The following is a 24,091-nucleotide window of genomic DNA, read 5'->3' on the forward strand; positions in this document are numbered from 1 at the left end:
TCTTGCTTTTCTTGGTGTTTGGAGGCTGTTGCTCCTGTCCACTGTTTGCCATCTCTATGATTTTTTTCTCCCCTTTCCAGTCAGAAATTGGAGTGAGGGCTGGCTCTCAGTGTATGGGTCTAATGATCAAGGCTTTAGTCTCAGGCAAATTATCCATTCTCCGCAGCTGTGCTGTATTCCCGGGGAAGCCCAGGGCCTGCCCTCCCCTGCCTGCTGGCGTTTCAGTGTTACTGCTCTCAGGTGTGGGTCTTTGGTGTTTTTAGTTAACTCCCAAGACCTGTGGGTGCCACTTGTTCACTTCAGGGGATCCCTTCGCGCACTTGTTGATTATAGCACGCTAGTTCTAGTGCCCGCGATCTGAGTTCCTCTTGCCTGCCTGCTGGGGTTTCAGGTCTTACTACTCACAGGAGGGGGTTCTTGGTGGTCTTACTCAGGTCCCCAGACCTGGGGCTGCCCGTTGTTCAGTCCTGGGGTGCCCCTCCCTCACTTGTTGATTCTGGCCAGTACTGACTTAAACTCTGGCTCCGTCAGCATGGTAGGTGGGGGGAGGGTGGGTCAGCTTTTTGTTCCCTTATATTGTGGAAATGCCGAAGTCCCACCTACCTTCAGTGCTGTGCCTTAGTGTGGGGTCTCTCCGTTCTTATGAGGATGGTTGTTCTTGTTTTTTTGGGGGGGTCTTTTGAGGTCATCTGTGTCGTTGGGTCTGAGGAGAGGAAGCCAGCTGGGTCTACTCTGCAGCCATACTTACCCAGAAGACCCTCTGGAGGCTTTTGATTAGATTAAGTTCAACTGGGTTGGGCTGTATGTGCTCTGAGGCTGGTGCCACCCAGGGTCTCTCCAGTTGTCTCCAGCTGCTTCTCGGCTGTCTGCAAGGTTCCCCAGTGCCTTTGCCCACCCGAAGTTCCTGTCCTTGTGGGAGGCCTTGCACTCTGTGGGGGGGAGGGGAGGGAGGAGTCATGGCCTCCCTGGGCTCTGAGGAGTCCTGATGGGATTAGGTTCAACTGGGTTGGTCTGGATGTGCCCTGAGGCAAAAACCTCCAGTGAGACCCAGCCATGGGGCTTCAGGCTCCCTGGTCTCTCCCTTGCTTCCTCCCCACTGCCTGTGCTGGACTCTCAGAGCCTGGCACCCTGCTACTCACAAGGTAGACCCTCCAAACCAGCACCTTAGCCTCCCCAGAGGTTCCCGCTGCCTCTGGGGGCTCAGGACTCTGGGTTGAGGGGGAGGGGTCCTGGGACCTTCCTTCTGCCTTCCCCTTAGACCCGACTGTTCTTGGATTCTGGCTTTTGGGGGGCATACCTTTTGATTTGAGTCCAGAAGGAGGGTTCCCCACCTCTGTCCTGTTGTTAAGTTTGAATTTCGGTGTCCTAGGAGCATTCAGTTTGTGATCAGTAAGAAAGGGTTTTCAGAGGTCTGAACTTTTGCTGCTTCTAAGCCGCCATCTTGACTCCATCCCCTACCATTCCTCTTATTCAATAAACTCCAATGGTTTCCTATTGTTTCTAGTGTTAAATATAAAATTCTGTTTGGCTTTTAAAGCCATTTGTAGTCTGCCCATTCTTACTTTTCCAGTTTTCTTACACCTTACTCTTCCCTTCACATACTCTGTAATCTATTCTTTGCTGTTCCTCCTATAAGACATTCCATCTCTCACTACATTTTCACTGGCTGTTCCCTATGCCTAGACATTTTATCTCTCCTTACTTCTGTCTCTTGGATTCCCTGGCTTCTTTCAAAGTATCTCTTACCACAGGAAGCCTTTTTTGATTCCCTTAGATTTTTAGTACTTTCCTTCCATGACATTTTTTCTCAATTTATCCATTATCCAATTAAATATACATATAGCTTGTTTGTAGATAGTTGTGTGCATACTGTCTCCTTCCATTAGATTGTGAGTTCCTTGAGTAGGGAGTGTCATTTGCCTTTCTTTTTATCACCGAACACAGTACTTAACACAATGTCTGGCACACATCAGGCACTTAATATACATTTGCTGACTGATTGAAAACTCTCTCCAAAACTACCAATGATCTTTTAACTGCAAAACCTAATGTCTTTCCTTTCCTTTCCTTTCCTTTCCTTTCCTTTCCTTTCCTTTCCTTTCCTTTCCTTTCCTTTCCTTTCCTCCTTCCTTCCTTCCTTCCTTCCTTCCTTCCTTCCTTCCTTCCTTCCTTCCTTCCTTCCTTTCCCTTACCTTCTGTAGTATCAATTCTAAAAGAAGCCCAGGGTTACATAGCTAGTAAGTTTCTGAAGTCAAATTTGAATCTAGGACCTCCCAACTCTAGGCCTAGCTCTCTATCCACTGAACCACTTAGCTGTCCCAATTAGAAGTACTCACTCAAAGGTAGAAATGACTGGATTGAGAATATGATAAATTAATAAGTTATTTCTGAGAGACTTGTGCCTTAGAATATGGTATTGATACTTTTTTTTTCTTCAACACTCTTCTATTCAGGTCCTGCTACTTGTCTGACCACTTGTTACTTTCCTTTGCTGGATCTTAATTCATGCCACACTCATTAACTATCCTTCTTCCCTCAATATTATCTCACTTGGTAACCATATTCACTCCCATAGGTTAAATTACAATCTCTATGCACATGAAGCATATATATGTCACAAACAGATCTATGAGAGTTTATTTTTAAATACTATATTAATATCTATTTAAGGGTTGTGAATTAGAATATTTTGTATATTCCTGTGTCTAGGTTCTGGGTCAGGGACTCCATCCAACCTATTTTTTACATTCTCTTTATCCTCAGGAATTCTTTAAGAATATTTTCCTTTTAACAACATTTGGTTAATAAAGGGAACAATTATTTGCTTCCTGCCTATAAGACCTATATCACCTACAGTGTGGGGAAGGGTGAGAGTTTGTTGGACTACCTCCCAATTAGCTATTTACCAATTAGAGATGTCTTGGGATGTTCTAGGCATTGAATAATGAGCTCCTAAAACTCCTTCAGGTTTTTTGGCCATTTGAGGGATCCACTGGCTTGACTGGTTATACTGCTAGTCTAATCAATAAATTGATATTCTTACTCAACATCAGTGTTTTGGCATAATTTTAATCATAATATATCTATCTCTATCTAGGCATAATCTTTCTCCTCAGCTATAGTTCACATCAACTGTCTTTTTAAAATATTCAACTAGATGTTTTCATGATCATCTCAATTTCACCATGACCCAAACAAATTCAACATGTCCATAACGTCCACTGCTCTCTTCCCAATTTTCCTATTAACCTTGGAGAGCATGATTGTGCTCCTTATCACTTAGGCTCACAACCTTGGTATCATTCTTACTTCCACTAATTCTCAAGTGTTTTCAAATCTTGTTTCTATCTTCACAACATCTTCCATATGTCTCCTCTCCACTTAGAAGTGGAAAAATCCTCAACATCTCACACCTGTGTTACAATAACCTGCTCTTTGGTCTCCTTGCTTCAGGTTTCTCTCCACTCCAAGATATTCTCCACACAGCTCCTAAACTCTTTTTTCCCCAAAAAGGACAAGTCTTATCATGTTACTCCTCCACATATCCAATGAACTCTAATGGCTCCTTAATTATTTCAGGATTAAAAATAAAATGCTATTTGTCTTTAAACATCTTCCCAAGTTGGCCCCTCCTTACCCTTTACTCTTCTCCATATATTCTATGATCCAAGTAAATTGGCTTACTTGTATCCATTTTCCAGAGAATGTTCCTTTTCAATGGATGTCCCCTGTACCCGGCCTTCCTTCTGCCCTCCTGGCTTCCTTTGAGATGCAGCTCAGATTCTAACTTCTACAGAAGCACTTTCCCATTCCTCTCTCTAACTCATCTTCCTTAGTATCTTTCCTCTGGAGATGAATCTCCCATTTTCATCATCTATATCTTGCACATAGTTATTAGTATGTTTTTTCCCAACTATGAACTTCTTGAGAGTAACAATTCTAGTTTTTGCTTTTATTCTATTTTAGTAGGATGCTTGGCACTAAATGCTTACTGACAACTGACTAATAAAAAGTTTGACTCCTATCTTTAGGACCCCAGTCTTTCCTAGGGATTAATTGCTTTGAAAAACCTGAGGGGGGGCAGCTGGGTGGCTCAGTGGATTGAGAGCCAGGTCTAGAGATGGGAGGTCCTAGGTTCAAATCTGGCCTCAGACACTTCCCAGCTGTGTGACCCTGGGCAAGTCACTTGACCCCCATTGCCTAGCCCTTACCACTCTTCTGCCTTGGAGCCAATACACAGTATTGACTCCAAGACAGAAGGTAAGGGTTTTAATTAAAAAAAAAAAACCTGAGGGGTTTTAGTGGGAAAGAGCACTTTTTGCAACCTTTGTGGATCAACTGCATATGGTGATGCACATACAAATGAACACAAAATAGTTTTGGAAGAAAGGACAATAATGGCTGGGGAGGGAATAAAAAAGGTTTCAGGTAGAAGGTGGTACCTAAACATCAGAAATTCTAGGAGGCAGAGACAAAAAGGAAGTATATTTCAGAAATGAAAGACAGTCAATATAAAGACATGGAGATGGGAGATGAAGTTGTGTGTGAAGAATAAATAGGCAATATGGTTGGGACATAAAGTAAATAGAAGGTAATAATATGTACTTAGAGCAGAAAAGTTGGAACTAGCTTGTGAAAAACTTTAAACATCAGAAAATTTACACTTGATTCTAAAAGCAACAAGAAGCCACTGGAATTTATTGATTAAGGGAGAGACATGCCAAGAAAATCACTTTGGCATCTGTGAGGTATACTGAAGGAGAGTGAGACAGAGAGATAGGAGACTTCTTACTGGGTTTCCACTACAGTGTTAAGCTGAAGTAATCAGTTCTTCATTTACATAAATGGACAGTTCAGAACACCTCTCCCTCCTCTTGCTGTGCTCCTGTAAGTGTGGCCCTGCTCCCTCCTTGGCTTTTCTGGTCAATGATATCTTCTTCACTGTACTATAGTTAGGGCCTCCTAGTTTTTTTATGTTAATTATTTTTTAGTCAATGAAACTCTGCCTTTTCTCCCTCCAACTTCCTTACCCCCAGAAAGAAAAAAAACCCTTGTACTGAATATTACATAGTAAAGCAAAACAAATTCCTGCATTGACCATGTCGAAAAAAAAAGATATATATGTATATATATGTATATGTGTATATATATAATATATATATATATATATATATATATATATATATATATACATTTACATATTTCTCAATCTGTGTCCCTATGTTCATCACCTCTCTGTCACGAATTCCATTTCATCAAGAGTACTCTGAAAGTATGGTTGGTCTTAGAATGATCAAAGACCCTAAGACTTTCAAAGTTGTTTATCTTTGCAATGTTGTTGTTATAACATTCTTGTTCTGCTCTCTTTACTCTTCATGAATTCATCAGATCTTTCCAGGTTTCTCTGCAAATGCTTATTTCCTTTTATAGCGTAAAAGTATATACATTTACATTCACATACCATAATTTGTTCAGCCATTCCTCAAATGATGGGTACCTTTTTATTTTCGACTTCTTTACTACCTCAAAAAGGGGCAATGAAAAATATTTTTTGCACATATGCATAGTTTTTGTATACATAGGTTCTTTTCCTCTATCTTTGGTCTGTTGGTATATAAACTTCCACTGCTGGGCCACCCTCCAATCTGTCTTACATCCACTGGGTGGTGCTGTAATTAGTAAATTTCTATCCTGTTGGGACTGCTAAAGTTCTCAGTTGGTTCTATCCAGTAGCAATGAAACTCTTCCCTTTATCCAAGTTTCTCACAGAAAGCAGCAGAAGATCAAGTTAAGATCACAATGGCTTTCTGAACTTTCCTCCCTTCTGCTATTTCCTCTCAGTTCATCTTTCATTTCATGTTCTTATTAGACTCCATGGATGGGGCAAGATTCCCAGGACTCTTAATTCTCCAAATATAAAAGGAGCTACGTGGAACTGTGCTAAGGAAATTTGCTTTTACCAGACTGGCCCTTTGCCCCACTATCATTCTCCTCACTTCTTTGGGCTGAAGATGAATGAAAGACTAAAATCCTTCTTTTAATTTCTGTAGCAATACCTAACTTTTTTTTTTTTACAACCTGCTTCCCCACCTCCTTTTATAGCCATCAATGTCTTTTTTTTTTTCACAAAATGGTTTAAAAAATCAAGTCAGCAACACAAGAATTTTTTGAGCCATTGCTTTGATCTATTCTATTAAAGTCTGCTTTCTTTGGTCTAAATAATCATGGAGTTGATGGAGCAGGTATAGCCCAGCAAAAAATAAAAAATGGGAAAAACTTATCTTTGGCATCGACTTTTTTCTGTGTATGTTAACCTTATGTTTTAGTGATGTGTTTTGTTTTTATATTATACACATTTACAAATTTCTTCCACTTCATGAGGACACATCTAACATAGTAAAACAGGCAGATGAAACTAATATGGTAACTTTATCTGAAAGCAAATCAGCGTTTTACACCTGTAGTACTTTTCTCCCTAGCCTATTTTTATTTTATTTATTTATTTAATCCTTACCTTTCATCTTGGAGTCAATACTGTGTATTAGTTCCAAGGCAGAAGATTGGTAAGGGCTAGGCAATGGGGTTAAGTGACTTGCCCAGGGTCACACAGCTGGAAGTGTCTGTGGCCATATTTGAACCCAGGACCTCACATCCCTGGGCCTGATTCTCAATCCACTGAGCCATCTAGCTCCAATAAATATAATTTATCTACTTTTCCTATCAAGGAAAAAAAAATTGTAACAAATATGCAGAGTCAAACAAAACAAATTCCCCAATGCCAGAAGACAAAAATACATGTTTCATTCTACACCCTATATGTAACAGATAGCATTATCCTAGGTCCTCAGTAATCCTAAAGGGCCATTGTGTTGACCAGAGTTCCTATAACTTTCAAGGTTGTTTTTACAATGGTTCTGCTCATTTTATTTTTCATTAATTTTATGAAAATCCTAAAAATTGTTCATTTTTTAAACTGACATTATAGTATGAATTGTTCTGTTGTTTCCACTCAATTTTGGTATCAACTCATATCCTTCCATGTCTTTTTGAAATCATCTATTTCCTCATTTCTTCTAGTACAATATTACTATATAGTTCAATTACATTCTAACAGCACATACTAACAGTACAATCATGTTCATGTACCACAATTTATTTAGCTATTCTTCAGCTGCTGGATAACCTTATAAGTTTCCAGTTTTTTACCAGTACAAAAGAGCTGCTATAAATATTTTGGTACATAAAGAATCTTTACATCTTTATTTGATCCTTTTGAGGTATTGGCCTACAAGTGGCACAGCTGGGTCAAAGCATTTATTGTTGAATATTTGTGAATTATTTAAATTTCTTCCCAGAATAGTCATACCCACTCACAAGCCCTCTAACTACAACCTGGTCTTTTTTAAACAAAGAAAATCAGTTCAAACTCAATCATCACAAGAACTGAATCTGATAATATATTCAACAACTCATACCTATGAGTCTACCACTCTTTTTTTCTACCATTCTTTTAATAAAAGAAGGAAAGTAGGTTTCATCACCAGTCCTGTGGAACCAAAATTAATCATTGACTTTAATAAGAATTGTGTTGCTTTTATTGGTTTTTCTTTTGCATTGTGACCATTATATAAATTGTCATGGTTTTGCTTTCTTCAATGGGCATCAGTTTATGTAATCTTCTAATGTTTCTTTGACTTCTTCATACTGATAATTTTTTTATAAAACAATATCAGTTCATTACTGTTACATACCAAAATTTGTTCACCAAATCCTATTTGTGTTTTTTTTTCTCCCTGCTATTAAAATGTTATGTTTTGGTATTCATGGAATTTTTCTGTCTTTGCTCTTCTTATGCTTAAAGGTCAAAGAGTATGAATGATAAAATAATTTTTATTACATAATTCTAATTTATTTTATAGTATAGCAGAACCAATTCATAGCTCTAGCAATAATATTAAAGGGTCTATTTTCCCACTGCCCCTCTACTTTGGCTTATTTTTATCTTTCATAATTTAATGTGTATGAGATAAAACTTCAGGGGTTTTTTAAGTTAATGCTAGGGATTATGCACTTTTTTTTTTTGTTTAAAACCCTTATCTTCCGTCTTGGAGTCAATACTGTGTATTGGCTCCAAGGCAGAAGAGTGGTAAGGGCTAGGTAATGGGGGTCAAGTGACTTGCCCAGGGTCACACAGCTAGGAAGTGTCTGAGGTCAGATTTGAACCTAGGACCTCCCATCTCTAGGGCTGACTCTTAATCCACTGAGCTACCCAGCTTCCCCCTTTTTATGCACATTTTTTCATATGGTTTAGGTCATTTCTTCACAAGTGCTGAGGTCTGTCTTTGGTTCTTCTTCTTGTCTACCTCAACACTAGAAAATCAGGCTGGGCTAGAATGGGATAATTTGAGGATAGTTAAAATCATTAGGTAGCTGAATGAAAGGAGTATGTGATTGTTGGGCTGGCCTACCTTCAACTGCTACTCCCTCTCTTAGAAATTCTTGCTTATCAGCTTAGCTCTGCTGGGAGTTGGGAGTAGGATCAAGTTGCTGGTCCCATATCGATACTTAGCTCTCTACTTAAGGCATGACTAAAACCGGGCCCAGTATGTGCCTCATACTTTGATGTATTGATACCCGATTTCTTGTCTACATGATCTTGTTGGGTAATTTAGAACTTCATATGTGCAGATGGTACTGTTCTGTGTAGAATGCTCTTGGGAATGTAGGTAAAAATCAGAAAGAGTTTGGAAGGAAGTAGGGAAAGGCAAGGAATAGGGTGTCTAAGAATAAAGGAAGGAAGGTGTTAGAAAGGGGTAGGGTTGAGGATTAAAACTGGACAAGAAGGCTAAGCAGAGAAAAATGGTTGAGATCTTTGAGTTTGATGGGACCTCGGAAGCCTTTCAGTTCAACATTCATCTATCTGATAGATGAAAAAGCTGAAATTTAAGGAGTTGAAGTGGCCAATGTCAGAAGGTGTTACATGTCAGAGACTGAACTTAAATCTTTTGAAATAGAAGAGAAATAAGGGGAAATGAAGTCATAGAAAATAAGAGAAAACAAAAGTAGTCAAAGGAATCCATGGACTTTTCTTTTTTTTCTAGAGACGATTTTGTGGGTACTGATCCTGGTCTACAGTTTACTCTTTCATTACATCTTTCTTTGTGACCCAGGGACCAAGAAAGCCCTCAACCTCTGCAATATTGTGCAGGGGCCGCTGGGTGGCAGCAACCCCAAAGATGCTCCAAGCACTACTGGGACTATCAAAGGCAGGGGTAACCACATTGGTGAGAGACAAAAAAGTTAGGTGTTCTCTAGCTAGGACTGCATTATATCCCTGGCTGTTGCTACCATGATGAATCACAATCAATTCCTTTTCCAGTAATGCATTTTTTAAAATGATATCTTTTATGCTTCCTCATATGTATAATTCTGCATTTGTAATATGCTAGTTTATGCCTACTGTGTGTCTTTCCATTATCTTTTGGGATATCCAAATTTGTTTTTGATTGATTTGATTGTTTGGCAACTGTGGCATTCTGACTTCTAGTAATAAATTCTTAAGAAAAGGATATGAATATCAATAAAGTGGGTATTTGTTTGAGGAAGAAGTTTGGGGTTGGACTCAATGGTCTCTAAGGCCTCTTCCAGCTTTATATCTATGATTATATGAAAAGTACTGCACATCATCCCAAAGATAATACAATTTATTCTTTTTTATTCAATTCTGAATTCAGTTCACTATTTATCATAGTAAATATACACTTATATGGGAGGCAAAGCTATAACATTGGGTATTTTGGTAGGAAAACCAGGCTGTACTTTGTCTATCCCGAAACTCCTAAAATTACTATTTTATCTTTTATAATTTAATGTGTATGAGGTAAAACTTCAGGGGTTTTTAAAGTTTTAAAAGTTAATGCTAGGGATTATGTACATTTTTTTCATATAGTGCCTTCCTGGCTCTTTGCTAACTCTTCAGAAAATTTACATTAGTTCCCAAGGAAGCCATGGCTGAAATGGAAAGGCAAATACCAAGAGGGGTTAAATAGGTTTGCCCTTCAGCCTCTGCAGCTGCAGAAAGCAGCAGAAGGTTAAGAAGTTGAAAAGGAAAGCAGCAGAAGGTTAAGAAGTTGAAAAGAACTGCTCTTCCTCTAAACCAGTTGTTCTCAGCCTTTCTAATGCTGTGACCCCACAATACAGTTCCTCATGTTGCGGTGACCCCAAACCAATGGTGGTTACTTCAAAACTGTAATTTTGCTACAGTTATGATTCGGAATGTAAATACCTGATACGCATTATGTATTCTCATTGCTACAAATTGAGAGGTTGAGAACTGCTGCTCTAAACTGAGCCACTGAAGAGAAGCCAAAATCTACCCATTCTAGCCCAGCTGGGTTCCATCACTGAGGACATCTCCTGACTCCTTGACAGGGATGAAACAGAAAAAACAAAAAGGATGATGCTGAGGAGAAGTTAGCCATTGCCTGTGAAGGTACTTTTGGTACCACCAAGGACATTTAGGGAAACATGTAAAAGAACATCCTAGCTATAGCTATATTACATGGCCTGAGTAGAATCTGAAAGAGAATTCTAAAAGAGGATTCATGATAGTCCTCCAAGCATACAACTTGATAGGACTGGGACTCAAAGTGCACTTACCCAACAAAGACCCAGAGGAAAGTTCCCTTATATGGCAATAGAGATGACTATCAAAGATGGCTGAAGAGTCAGTTTCAATGAGTGATGGTTGAAATGTTAGATGCAGTGATGCAGATGCAGATTCAGGATGCAGTGATGACTGTGGAGGTGGAACTATTTGTGATTGACAGGTAGAAGAAAAGTAATTGACAGCAAGTGGTTGGGGCATTTCTTCACCAAATCACAGCTGAGGAGGATAGTAGTTAGCAATTTAGGGTAGTACTCTCTCTAGATTCTACTGAAGAGTGATTTAGGAGAAAAGGAGCTTCCTAGAGAGCTTTTTCTTGATAGCAATCTAAGGCAGCCTTCCCTCCATGGTCTTTGGAATAGTGTGGGAAACTCCACCCCCAATCCCACAAGGATTATCTTTTCTGTTTCTCCACTGGGGGAGGAAGAGGAAGGGGGGAGAATGTGTGTATTGGGTAGGGGGAGGAAAGGAGTTTTGTTACCATTGGTTCATGAGAGGTAAGAAAAGGTTTATGGCATGCATTTTGTTGTAATAGTTCAACTAAATGATTTATTATTTGCTTTCTAGTGCTCTGAATAGAGAATGTAATAGATGGGAATTCAAGGCAAAGGCTATTTTTCTTTTTCCACATGGACCTCAATGAAGAGGAACAATCTTCCACTCCATTACATTTCTGGAGCGGTTTATGTAAGACAGGGTCATGTGGAAATGAGAGCACAAATTGGCAGACCAGAATGAAGTAGGTCCCAATAACATTTCCCCTGAATATTCTTCCTGGGACTCATCTGGAATGTTGTGGGATCAAGGTACTGACAATGGCACTTCAGAGACCCCAAAATGTGTTCCACCCCTTCAAAAACTAGGCTATGCTTTGGTAGCAAGTTATTTTTCCATACTGTAATTCTTACTAGCAATCTAAACAAATTGATATAAGAACAAGTATATTAATGTGTTACGCTTATTATTTTAATCTATCTGTATGTGTATATATATATATATTTAAACCCTTACTTTGTTTTAGAGTTGACAATAGCATCAATTCCAAGGTAGAAGGGCTAGGTAATTGGTGTTAAATAACTTGTCAGGGTCACACAACTGGGAAGTATCTGAGGTCAGATATAAAGTGAGATTTAGGGATTAGAGAGGCTTGAATGACCGTAAATGGATTTTGCATTTAATTCATAGTCATTTGGGGACCAATGGTAGCATTTGAGCATAAAAGCGACATGACCTGTTTGAAAAAAAAAAGCCTCTCCAATATCTATTTTTAGAAACAATAATTCAACATCTAACTATACTATCATTTACCTCATATTTCTCCATTTTGTTCACTAGGAGGGTTTTAGTCGAATAACTGGACTGCAGTTCTTATATCTCGTTTCTAACAGGCTCACAACAACCTTCCTATATCCCATGTCTGCTCAAAAACTTCACTGGCCGACCCGGTAGGCACCGCCAATTCCACTTCTAGTCCTTGTTCTAGAGGTACGCTCTATAAGGATTTCCTGCCTCTATGATCCGGCCTCAAATTCCGTGATTTTGTAACTGGAAGTAGGAATATGCCCCACCTCTATCACCCATCTACCCCTTAATCTCTATGATCCAGTAAAACCAGTTTTTTTGTTTTTTCCCCCGAGGAACTATTCTCGAAATAGTTTCAAATCGAAGCCGAATTTTGTCCATGAGGTGAGCTCCCCTCTGCACCGGAGAAGCTATTCTCTATGTTTCCCCTCTTACACCCCTCGGAAGGCAACGCGGCCTGTGAACTGTTTACCTTCCATACGTTGGCGGACCTATTCTCTATGGTCTCAATCCTAAGGGCTATTTTTTTTTAATGAATCGGCTTTTCAAATGATTTTTCCAGGCTCTCCTTTGCTCAGTGATAGGGGTGAGCAGTTTTCCTCGGCTCTGGATTCTTTACGATCCGCCGAGCATAGTCTACTTTACCTGGGAGGGTGCAGACACTACCCAGTGAGAACGGAGCGGGGCTGGGTTTAAGGCCGGCCAACCCTGCTTCCGGGTCTCTCTATCCTATGGTGGACTAAATCTCTATGGTCAGGAGCGTACGCTTTGTGGGGCCGGAAATGGGAAGTCTTTTCTTCTCTGTTCTCTCTATTGTATGGCGGATTTATTTGTTTTCCTAAATACGAATCGAAAGCGTTTTAGGGGGGGCCTATCAGCCACTGCCAAGATTTCTCCCGTAATGAGAGGCGATCTCTGCCGGCTCCCTTTTCCCCAACTGAGGCCTTTAAAATGGTCAAGGCCAGGCAAGTAGTGGCTCAGTGCTTTTTGGATTTCTCAGCAGTTAGCACTCCCGTTGCGGCTTCGCCAAAACCCACCGCCCTTGGAATTGTGTGAGCTCCAACGCTTTCCGTAGTTGGAACTTCCGGAGGCCGCACGCTAGTTCTGCCCCGCTTGTCACCATTTTACTGGCCCGTGGGATCACGAGATAAAGCATGCGCAGTAAATATTCTGAGTAAATCTAATGCGCCCACATATCCTTGCGCTCCATACTAGGCCTAGTGAAATACTGCTTACTTTTATCCAGCACTTTGGGAGTTAACTCAATCTTTTTCTTACACAGCTGCCAAAATATTTTCCAAAGCGAAATTTTGACCGTGACAGCTCCCTGCTTAGAAATCTTCTGTATGCCTAAGGCAAATATGACCTATTTGAAGATTTTGTTGATGCTGGGACTCTTGCATTTAGAAAATAAGTAGATGAAGGCGGGGTGGGGCGGAAACAATCTTTAACCACTCCCTCCCCAGACCCTACATTTTTACCCCTCATTTTCTCTGCACTTTAAAATCTCAGACTGTTATGTTAATAGTGGCTCTTTCTTGCTTTTCAATCTGGCATTTAAAGCCCTCCATAATCTGATTACTACGAATCTCGTCTTAATTAACATTACTCTCCCTCCCCCACTATATTTTTCCAGCCACGCGACTATTAAGATTGTTGTGAGAACCAGATGAGAGAATATTTGTTCAATCCAGCACTTAATCTAGTCTCTGGCATATTGTAGGTGCTTAATAATAAGTACTCATTCTCCCTAACCCCTAGCCCCCCAACTTAATATTTCCCTTTTCTGGTTCAGAATCTTTGTAAAAGCCTTTCCCTGGGCCTCAAATGCACTCCATCTCTGCTTAGAATCCTTAGATCCTTTCAACCACTACAGTTTTGGGGAATCCATATAATTTACCAGTGCTTTGTGATTTTTAAAAAATGCATATTGGTAGCCTCAGCAGCAGTTTTCCCATGGAAAGTAAGCTCCTTAAGAGCAAGGATTATTTCCTTTTGACTTTGTCCCTAGCACAAAAGCTTATATGTGTAATTACTTAAATTTTTGTTGAATTAAATTGAACAACTGCACAGTATATAAATTCAAGTATTATTATTCTTTTTTTCACCGAAGAGTCTGAAGAATAATAGTAGTAATAATACATAATGCTTCTTAAGATTTCCCAAATGCTTTGTTGTCTTGTTTGCTTCTTACAGTAGCCCTGGGTGAAGTAATTTTATTACAAACATCACTTATTCAAAACAAAACAAAACAAAAATGTGCCTTCTGTCTTAGAATCAATACTAGTATCAATTCCAAGGCAGATAAAGGATAAGAGCTAGGCTGGTTAAGTGACTTGTCCAGGGTCACACAACTAGGAAGTGTCTGGGGTTAAATTTAAAAACACACACACATATTCTTTTTTTTTAACAAGGAATTTATTTTCCTTTTCTTTATTGAATAGGGTGGGAGGAAGGTGAGAGACAGAAAATGTTCCTTAATTGACTAAAAGTTAATTTAAATTTAAAAAATTAATTAAAATTTTTAATTTGAAGAAAAGAAACAGAAGAGCTATTTAAGAGAAAGATAAAGTAGTATTATAGAGGGAGCTGAGGAACTAGAGGAATCTGCATGGAAAGGGTAGCATTTGTGTTGGGTGTCAAGGATGAAGATGGGTATCATTTCAAGAGGGATGCCTGGAATCAACATGCTGTATGGGGCTTGAACAAGATTAAAATGTAGTTGGAAAGTGTTTAACAAAATAAATAATTATAGAGTAAGATAGATCATTTAATAATATGGGATTTTCTTACTTGTTTATTGGTTTATTGGTCCTCCACCAACCCATTTTATAAATGAGAAGAATGAGGCAAACAAGGTTAAGTGACTTACCTAGGGACACACAAACTGGTGTCTGAGGCAGGATTTGAACTTGGAAAGATGAGTCAGTATTCCTCACTCCAGGTCCAGCACTGTACCACTTAGCTTTTCCTTGTAGAAGTCTAAGGAGTTACAGTTATAGCTTAGGGCCTAGTAATATGATGGTTAATGTGCTATGCTAGAAATATTTCTTCCTATCCCTCTACTGGATAAAAAAACAAACAAATGAAAAAGTGCTTATGTTCTGATGAAAGAAAGGACTCTGACATTCTATGTTCTAGGTCACTTCTAGCTTTATGATTTTATATTCTTATTTTATTCTATGTTCTAAGGTTCCTTTTAACTATGACATTTTAAATTCTTAAATCACTATTAACCATTGTGTTCTGGTTTGTTTGTTTTTATTTTTTAAAACCCTTACCTTCCGTCTTGGAGTCAATGCTGTGTATTGGCTCCAAGGCAGAAGAGTGGTAAGGGCTAGGCAATGGGGGTCAAGTGACTTGCCCAGGGTCACACAGCTGGGAAGTGTCTGAGGCCAGATTTGAACCTAGGACCTCCCATCTCTAGGCCTGTCTCTCAATCCACTGAGCTACCCAGCTGCCCCTGTTTTTGTTTTTTTACAAACATTAAGATCTAGAAGTTTGGAGCCATGCAATGTGTATTGTCTCTTTCTGCCTCTCAAGTCAATAGTCAATAATAGTAAGAATAGTAACATTTAATAGTAATAATGTGCCAGGCAGTATGCTAAGTACTGGGGATACAAATATGAAAAAGAAAGACAGTCCCTACCAATAATGAACTTATAATGGTGAAACATAATACACAAAAGAAAAGTCACAGAAGCGATTCGTCAAAGAAGCCAGAATCTCAGAGAAACATCCTTTAACATTATCAATGGGCTTCTCCCATTCACAGAACATTCACTTTATTTCCTTAGAAGTATTTTCCCTTCCCTATCCCCCAATATATTTGTGACTGGGTTGCAACTATCTCCAATGTGCCCATCTTTTTCTGTTTTCTGCCCATGAATTGTGTCATTCACCAAGCTTTATTTTCAATATCTAACATGAGATAGTACAATGCTTAATAAATTATATTTTTTCAATACAATTTTTGGATTGGATTGGTTGAGATTGGATTTTATTGAGGTCTTTTCTGTGACTAAGCCCTAGGTTATTTGGGCCTATGGATAAGTCAAGAGAAAAAAAGACATGTCTTCCTTGGGACTCATCTATTAGCTGCAAAGCAGAAACAAGCATATTAAATGTTTAGGGAATGGTACCAGTTAGTAGAGAGAATGAATGTATCCATGGCATGCAAATACAGCAGAATAATACTCTGTTATAAGAAATGAAGGAATGGAGAATTTCAGAGGAAACTGGGAAGAACAGTATAAACTGACGCAGAGTGAAGTGATCAAAACTAGAACAATTTATGTAATGGCATTGTAGAAAAGAAATAAACTTTGAAAGATTTTAGAACTTTGATTAATGCAGTGATAAACCATGAATCCATGACTAAAGATGAACCTCTTGCCAGAAAGGCAATGGACTTAAAATCCAGAACAATATGGGTAATGTAGAAATTTGTTTTTCTGGTCTCAGAGGATTTGTTTTTCTCAATGTGCTTATTTTAGATTTATTTATTGGCTTTCTAATTTAGAAAAGTACAAATTAATTAATCCTCCTTTTTTTCTATTTTAATATATATTTGTAGGGATATGATTTATCCTCCCTACAGATTGTATTAACAATATCTCAGAAATTTTGGTGTGTTGTTTTAGCATTATTGTTTTCTTTAACATAATAATTTTTCTGATTTTTTTTTGATATACTCATTATTTAGTATTTTATCATTGTCTACATTTGGATCTGTCTTTTCTTGTGCTGTCTGAACTGATTATTTTTTTATAGTGTTGTGGTCCATAAAAAAAGAACTTTTACATTTGTTTGCAATGGTTATATGCTCTAGTAAATGATCAGTTTTTGTAAAAGTTCCATTTGAGGCTTAAAAAGACATATATCCTTTTTTTTGGGTCTGAAATTCTTTTAAAAATACTTTCCCCCAATTACATATGAAAGCAATTTTTAACATGCATCTAAAATTTTTTTAAATTCCAAATGCTTTTCCTTCTTCCCACTCTCCTTCCCTCTTACCCCTCCTTACTCCCTGAGATGGTAAGCAATCTAATATAGATCTTACATGTACAATCAAGTAAAACATTTTTCCATATTAGAAACACATATATTCCTTAGCAATCCCAGCTAGAAGATATTAGCTTTTTAGCTATAATATCTACAATATTTTTTCATTTAAATATTTTTCCTTTTGTTGATCTTTCTTAAGATTTATCCAAAATTGAGAGAGGGACATTGACTTATCCCATAACCATTGTTGTATTACTGTGTATGCCTTCCTATAGTTTCGAGTAGGTACAGAACGGTTCTGTATTATTTAAATTTCCTTTCCTTTATATTTGAAGCTCTTTTGGCTATTAATAGAATTTTTTGCTTGTCATTGCAATTGTTAAACTTAACCACTGTATGTCCTGGAGTTTATATCATATAGTTTCTTTTTCTGGAGGTGATCTCTGGGTTCTTTGATTTGGCATTTTGTTTTCCATGTTTAGAACTTCTGTGAAAATTTTTTTGTATTATTTCTGGCAAATGTTGGTCAGATTTTTTACCTCTTGTGGTCTTTTTTTGGGCAACCTATAGTAGTTCAGGAGTTGACACTACTTATCCTGTCTTTAAGATCAATATGTTTTATTTGTTTGGAGATTTAAAAAAAAGTTTTGATTTTTTATTCTCTTCTAAATGATTGTCCTTTATTTCCATATATTTACTTCTGCATATTTATATTTCCAAATAGTTACTTTCTCTGGTTTCTTTGGTTAGACTTATCACAGCTGCTTCAACTTTTTCCATTCTGCTAATTATTTATGCTGTATAGGCCACTTTCATAATTATTATTTATCTTTTAAATCATTCCCGAACATTCTGCAATGGGTTCCATTATCTCTTCTCAATCTACAAGGTCCCCTGCCTTATCAAGCATTGATTAATTTTCTGTTTTCTTAATGATATTTATTCATAGATGTGTAGACTCATTAATTTGTTATTAACATCGTAGCTGTTGATTTATTTGGCTTATGCTCAAGGTTTTTAACTGAATTTTCTTCTTTCTGAGATTTTTGGTAATATTCTTTCCCCCTTATGTTTCCCTATCACTCACTTTCTGTCTCCTTCCTCTTTGTAGTTTTCCATGGGGACTAGACCTCAAAACTATGTCAGCCTCTGTGCACTCTGGGCTTCAGTCTTTAAACCGATTGATCTCTAGAGTAGTTCAGAATAGACTCCAACTTAATATTGGGCTCTTTCCCTCACGCTTAGTGGAATGCCACATACTAGAATCTTGCCCCTGTTCCCTCCATTTCTCAGTTATTTAAGCTCTATTACAGCTATCCTAGTCAGAACAAACGTCTTTAGGAGGAGGAGGTAAGGGGGTAAGAGGGTGGGGAAAGGGAGGCAAAAATGAATTCTGTTTCAAGCCTTGGATCAATTTATGCAACTTTGTCAGAATATGATGGGCAGAGGGGCAAGGGTTCCAAAGCCATGCTACACAATAGAGATTAGCCTTATTTAACTGTTATTTCTTTGGGTTTTTTACTTCATTAAATAAGGTTCTTGGTGTGCTAGACTGTGGGGACAGCTGAACTTGCCTTATCTCTTGGAAAAATTCCCATTTTGGAAAGTTTTGAGAGGTCAAAAGTATTAAAGAAAGTTTCTAGTCTTCTATCTTGTTGGTCACATAAATTGCTGGAGACTGAATGTCTCAATGAGGTCTCTGCAAAACCCCAAACATTACCTGGATTATAGGCAAACTAGGAGAGCTGGGGTGTCACACTCAGTTAGAAATGGAGCCACTAAAGGACCAGCTTGCATTTTGACTTAGTTTTAAAATGTAATCTTATCTATGTTTCTATGTTATTGATTGCATTTTAATTTATTTTGCTAAATATTTCTTAATTACATTTTAAATCTGGTTCTGGAAGTATAAGTAAACATTCAGAGAAGTGTTTTGGGCCACTCAACCAGGTGTTTGATACTTTTGGTGTAAAGGAGAGAGGGGTGAACTTAGAGTCAGGAAGACTTGAGTTCAAATGCCCTTTCAGATATTTATTAGTTGTGTGATTCTGGACATGCCCTCAACCTCTCAGCCTCTATGTTATCATCTATAAAAGGGTGACAATAATAGTGCCTATCTCACATAGTGGTTGTGAGGATTAAATGACATAACATATGTAGAACATTATGTAAACCTTACACTAATATAAATATTACCTATTTTTAGTTTAATTTGCTTTAAATTTTGAGGGGAGAAGAATTAAGGAAGGGGAGGGAGTTGGAATGGTTACAACTGTAGTCAGTGAGAAGGGATGTCCCACTTTCCTCCTCCTCTTTTTCTCCCAGACCCTTCTTTTCTTCACTGTTATTTTATAAGTCTAATTTTGAGCAACCTGTGCCCTGAAGCAGTAGAAGGGTTCGGTAGAACTCTCAGTGTCTGAAAGGCAAAAAAAAAAATACTATACCTAAAGTCCAAAGGAACCATAGCCAGGATTTCTAGCCTTCTCTTCTTGGTAAGGAAGTATAGAAACACAAGGCTTGAATCTAGAAGGAAGCTAGACCTCTTTATTTTGTAGATGAGGGTGGTCTGGAGCACAGTTTCCACAGGGATTTTCCTGGGGAAAAAATTCCTCATATCTTATGTACTCATATCTTTCCTCAAGAGCATCAAAAAAGGGGAAAAAAGATCTTATTTCTTCACATTCTAGCAGGGATACTTGGGGTCTGTGAACTTTAAAAAATACTATCTTGATAACTGTGTTTCAGTATAGTTGGTTTACTTTGTAATATAAGGTATTTTGTTTTATGTTGCATCAGATTGCCAAAGAGGTCTATAGCAAAAACATTTAAGCACCCCCACCTTATGAATTGGGTTGTCAAAACAAACTGCCTTTGGGGAGTGTTGGAGATATCTTCATTATCACAAATAATCCAAGCTGGGGAAAAAAACAGTTGCATGGGGTGTGCAATTGAGTAGTATTGAGATTCAAGTTAAAAGGACTATAGAGACCTGGAATGACAAGAGAGACTGAATTGAAAGAGGAAGCTCCCCTAAATGTGCAGAAAGGGAAATAAGAAGCAGGCATGAATAACTATTACAGATTGGACTAGGATAATTTCAAAAGAATGATAAATTCAGAAAAGGAAAGTGTGTGGGGGGGTGTGTATGTGTGTATTGATGTGTTAGTGGAGGATAATGTATTTCATCATGGAGTATCACAGAGGAAGTAAATATTAAACATAAAGATAAATGGAGTTGTGGCTACAGAGGTGATATGTATTCCAGAGATAGGAGCTAAATCATAGAGTTGGAGTTAGAGCTGACTGTTCTTTAGGAAAGAAGATGTCCCCAGAGGTCATTTGGTCTAACCTCATTTTATAGAGGAGGAAACCAAGATCCAGGATTATATTCCATAAGCACCGACCTCTACAAAGAAGATAGAGAAATGTTATTTCCTAAATTCTTCCACAGGACTAAGCTTGGCCAATACCAAGCACTTAGCCTCATTTTTTCTTACCATTTACATTGTAGTGATGGATATATTGTTTTCCAAGTTCTACTTGTTTCCCTCACCTCAGTTCATTTAAGTCTTTTGATACATTTTCATGATTAAAAAAACAAATCTGATCTTCCATTTTAAAATCAATACTGTGCATTGGTTCCAAGGCAGAAGAGCAATACGGGCTAAGCAATTGGGGTTAAGTGACTTGTCCAGGGTCACACAGTTACAAAGAGTCTCAGGCCAAATTTGAATCACGACTCCCCATCTCTAGGCCTGACTCTTAATTCACTGAGCAACCTAGGTGCCCCTATTTTCATTATTTTTTATAGTAGTAATATTCAATTATATGCACAAGTCATAATTTGTTTAGCTATTTCTCAATCTGTGAGCACTTATTTTGTGACCTGCTCTTTGATGTTAGTAAAAAGGACTGTCATGAACATTTTGATGTAAATGGTATCTTTCTGGCTTTGACTTCACTGAGGGGTATATATCTACTAGATTTATAGTTCATGAGTCATTTTTTTTAAACCCTTACCTTCTGTTTAGAATCAGTACTGTGTATTGGTTCCAAGACAGTAGAATGGTAAACTATGCAATTGGGGTTGAGTGATTTGCTTAGGGACACACAACTAGATAGTGTCTGAGGACACATTTAAACTCAGGACCTCCCATCTCCAGGCTTCACTCTCAATTCCACATAGCTGTCCCCCACAGGTCATTTTTAAAATATATTCATAGAAGACTTTCCTGAACAGTAAGACCAATTCACAGCTCCACCAACAGAGTGCCTGTCTTTCCATAGCCTCTCCAAAATAATTTCCATCTTTTCCCATCTTTGCCAAATTACTGAATACAAGGTGAAATCTCTGAGCTTTTAAAGTTTGCATTTCTTATTATTAGCTGGAATAGTCTTTTGTTTGATAACTTTCTCATTTTATAGATGCAGAGACTGACAATTAATAGTTAATGTAAGTGGCATGATTTTACAACTCTAGATACAGTCTTTTTTTTCTTCTTCTACCTTTCTAGGTAGAGTGAAAGTCAGAGAAAGATCAAAGGAGACTCTGAGTTTTCTATTCTAACTGGGAGGAATGTAGGTAACATGAGTAGAAATAAAGGTAGCTGTTGGAAGGAGAAACAAATTTGGCTCCATATGGGGTGTGGGGAAGAATATATTGGGTTTGAGGTGCTACCTTCCTTAATCTTAATCTGTCTTCAGATGGGATTTTATTCTTTGTATAACTCTATATCTAATTGAAAATGAACCTTTGCTTTTCTTAATTGCTATATTTCTCCTGTCTTCCTTCCCTCTTAGCTCTCATACCTTCCGTACACATCCATACCAATTATTGATCTTCTACCTAGGGTTTCATCTTTACCTTTCTACTCTTTCCTTTTTCCTTTTCTTTTTTTTTTTGGAGAGGGTCTTTTTGTTTGTTTATTTGAGAATAGGTCCCTAAACTAATTCAGGTTGGAAATATAGCATATACTTCCCTGCAAGATACCAATACTGATTATTAGAAAAGCTTTAACCTATTCCTTTTTTTTTTCCTCCTTAACCTGAGCTACTTCATCCCTCCTTGGGCACCTCAGTGGCCCTCTAGTCCCAGGTGCTCACCTATTGGAACTGAATTGAGTAAGGACAGCTCCAATTGGCTTTAATCTCAGAACCCCTAAACTCAAATGATCCATCAGACTCAACTTGCCCAGGATCAGGGACTACAGCTATGTGCCACCTGGCCCAGCTACTTATCTCTTTTCAAGGCTCTATCCCTTGTAGGCTGAAGATTCCCAGTTACACTTTCTAGTCTGAGGATTTCTAAAGTTATACCATTAGTCTTAAATTTTTATTTGCAGTTCCTTCTGCATTTATACCCATGCATATGACCTCTTTTCTTTAAAGCTCTGCCTCAGTATAACCTTGTACCTGGTACTCCCCAAAGCAGTCTCATCTTTCCTGGCAAACATAGCATCTATCTAAACCTTTGTTTAATCAGTAAATCATTAGTTTTTTACACAGTAGATCTTTGAGAAGTGTTGCATAATACAAAGAGCACAGTTTGCTCATTTATAAAATGAGGGGATTGGACTAGATGGATTCTCAGATCTCTTTTAGCTTGAGGCCTATGATTTTGTGATTCATCTCTTTTATCTAAATGGTCTTTAAATCCCCCTGAATCTTAGGGTTAGCTTTTACCTTGATTCTCATTGCTACCACCTAATCATTTTATCACTTTATTGTCTCATAGTTGGATTACTTTGTTTCTTGGTATCTTTGACCCCAGTTTCTCTTTCCTCTCTCTAATTTGTTAGACTTTATCATCATTTTTCTCTCCTTTCCAACAACCTAAGAGTGTATTCCCACCATTTGACTTTCAAAGGCCTTAATCAATCTTTCTTTCAATGAACACCTATATAGTAAGACTCATCCAGGGATTTTGCTGAGATGAATATACAAACAAAAAATGAAATATTTCTTATCCTCGGGGAGCTAACATTCTATTAGAGGAGACAACACATGCATATACACACATATGTATATACAGAATGTATACAAAATTAAAGGTGATTTTTTTTGGAGGGGGATATCAGGTAAATATATAATGCAATTGAGCTGATATTTGAAGAAGGTCATGGATTCTAAGATGTGGAGATGAGGAGACAGTATATTCCAGGACACAGGTATACAGATATAAGATGGAGGTGAAAGAAAGGGACAAAGCACTTAAATGCCAATTATGTGCCAGGCACTATACAAAGTGTTTTACAAATATCTCATTTGAGCCTTACAACAACTCTGGGAGATAGGTGCAATTATGATCCTGATTTTACAGATAAAGAAACTGAGTCAGATAAAAATTCAGCATCTTGACCAGGCTTACATAGTTAAGAAGTGTCTGAGGATGAATTTGAATTCAGGTCTTCTAGACTTGAGGCCCAGCACTCTATCCACTGTGTCACCTAGTAATTTACATGGAATATTGTGTTTGAGGAATAGTATAAAGGTCAATTTGGCTGGATCAGAGGGTATGAAGGGGATTAATTTATAATAAGGCTAGAAAAGTAGATTGTGTAGTTAACATTGGTAGCAAGGCTGTGTAGAGTTTAAAATGCCAACAGTAATTTGTATTTGATGTTGGAGGTCATAAGGAGTCACTGGCATTTATTGAAAAGGAGAGTGAAATGGTCATATCTGTTCTTTAAGAAAATCATTTTGGCAAAGGAGTGGAGGATGGATTAGAGTAGGGAGAGTCATGGAGTAGGGAGCCCAGTTAGAAGGCTATTACAGTGGTCCAGGTGAGCTGTAATAGTGGCCTGAACTAGGGTGGTAGTTGTGTGAGTGGAGAGAAGGGGATGTAGTAGAGACAGAACAGCAATAGTAAGTTGGGAAGAAGAATGGTATACTGAGTTTGAGATGCCTTTAGGACACTCAGTCCAAAATGTTTAATAGGCAATTGATGATTCAGGAGTTCAGGAGACAGACTGGATATGTGGATTTGAGAATCATCTAAATAGAGGTAATAATCTAACCCGTGGGAGCAGTTGAGAGCAACAAGTGAGAGAGTATAAGAGAGAAAGAAGAGAATCTAGGACAGCATCGTAGGAGACACTCCCAGTTAATAAGGAGGAT

The sequence above is a fragment of the Monodelphis domestica genome, chromosome 7, assembly GCF_027887165.1.
Source record: "Monodelphis domestica isolate mMonDom1 chromosome 7, mMonDom1.pri, whole genome shotgun sequence".
Lineage (NCBI taxonomy): Eukaryota > Metazoa > Chordata > Mammalia > Didelphimorphia > Didelphidae > Monodelphis > Monodelphis domestica.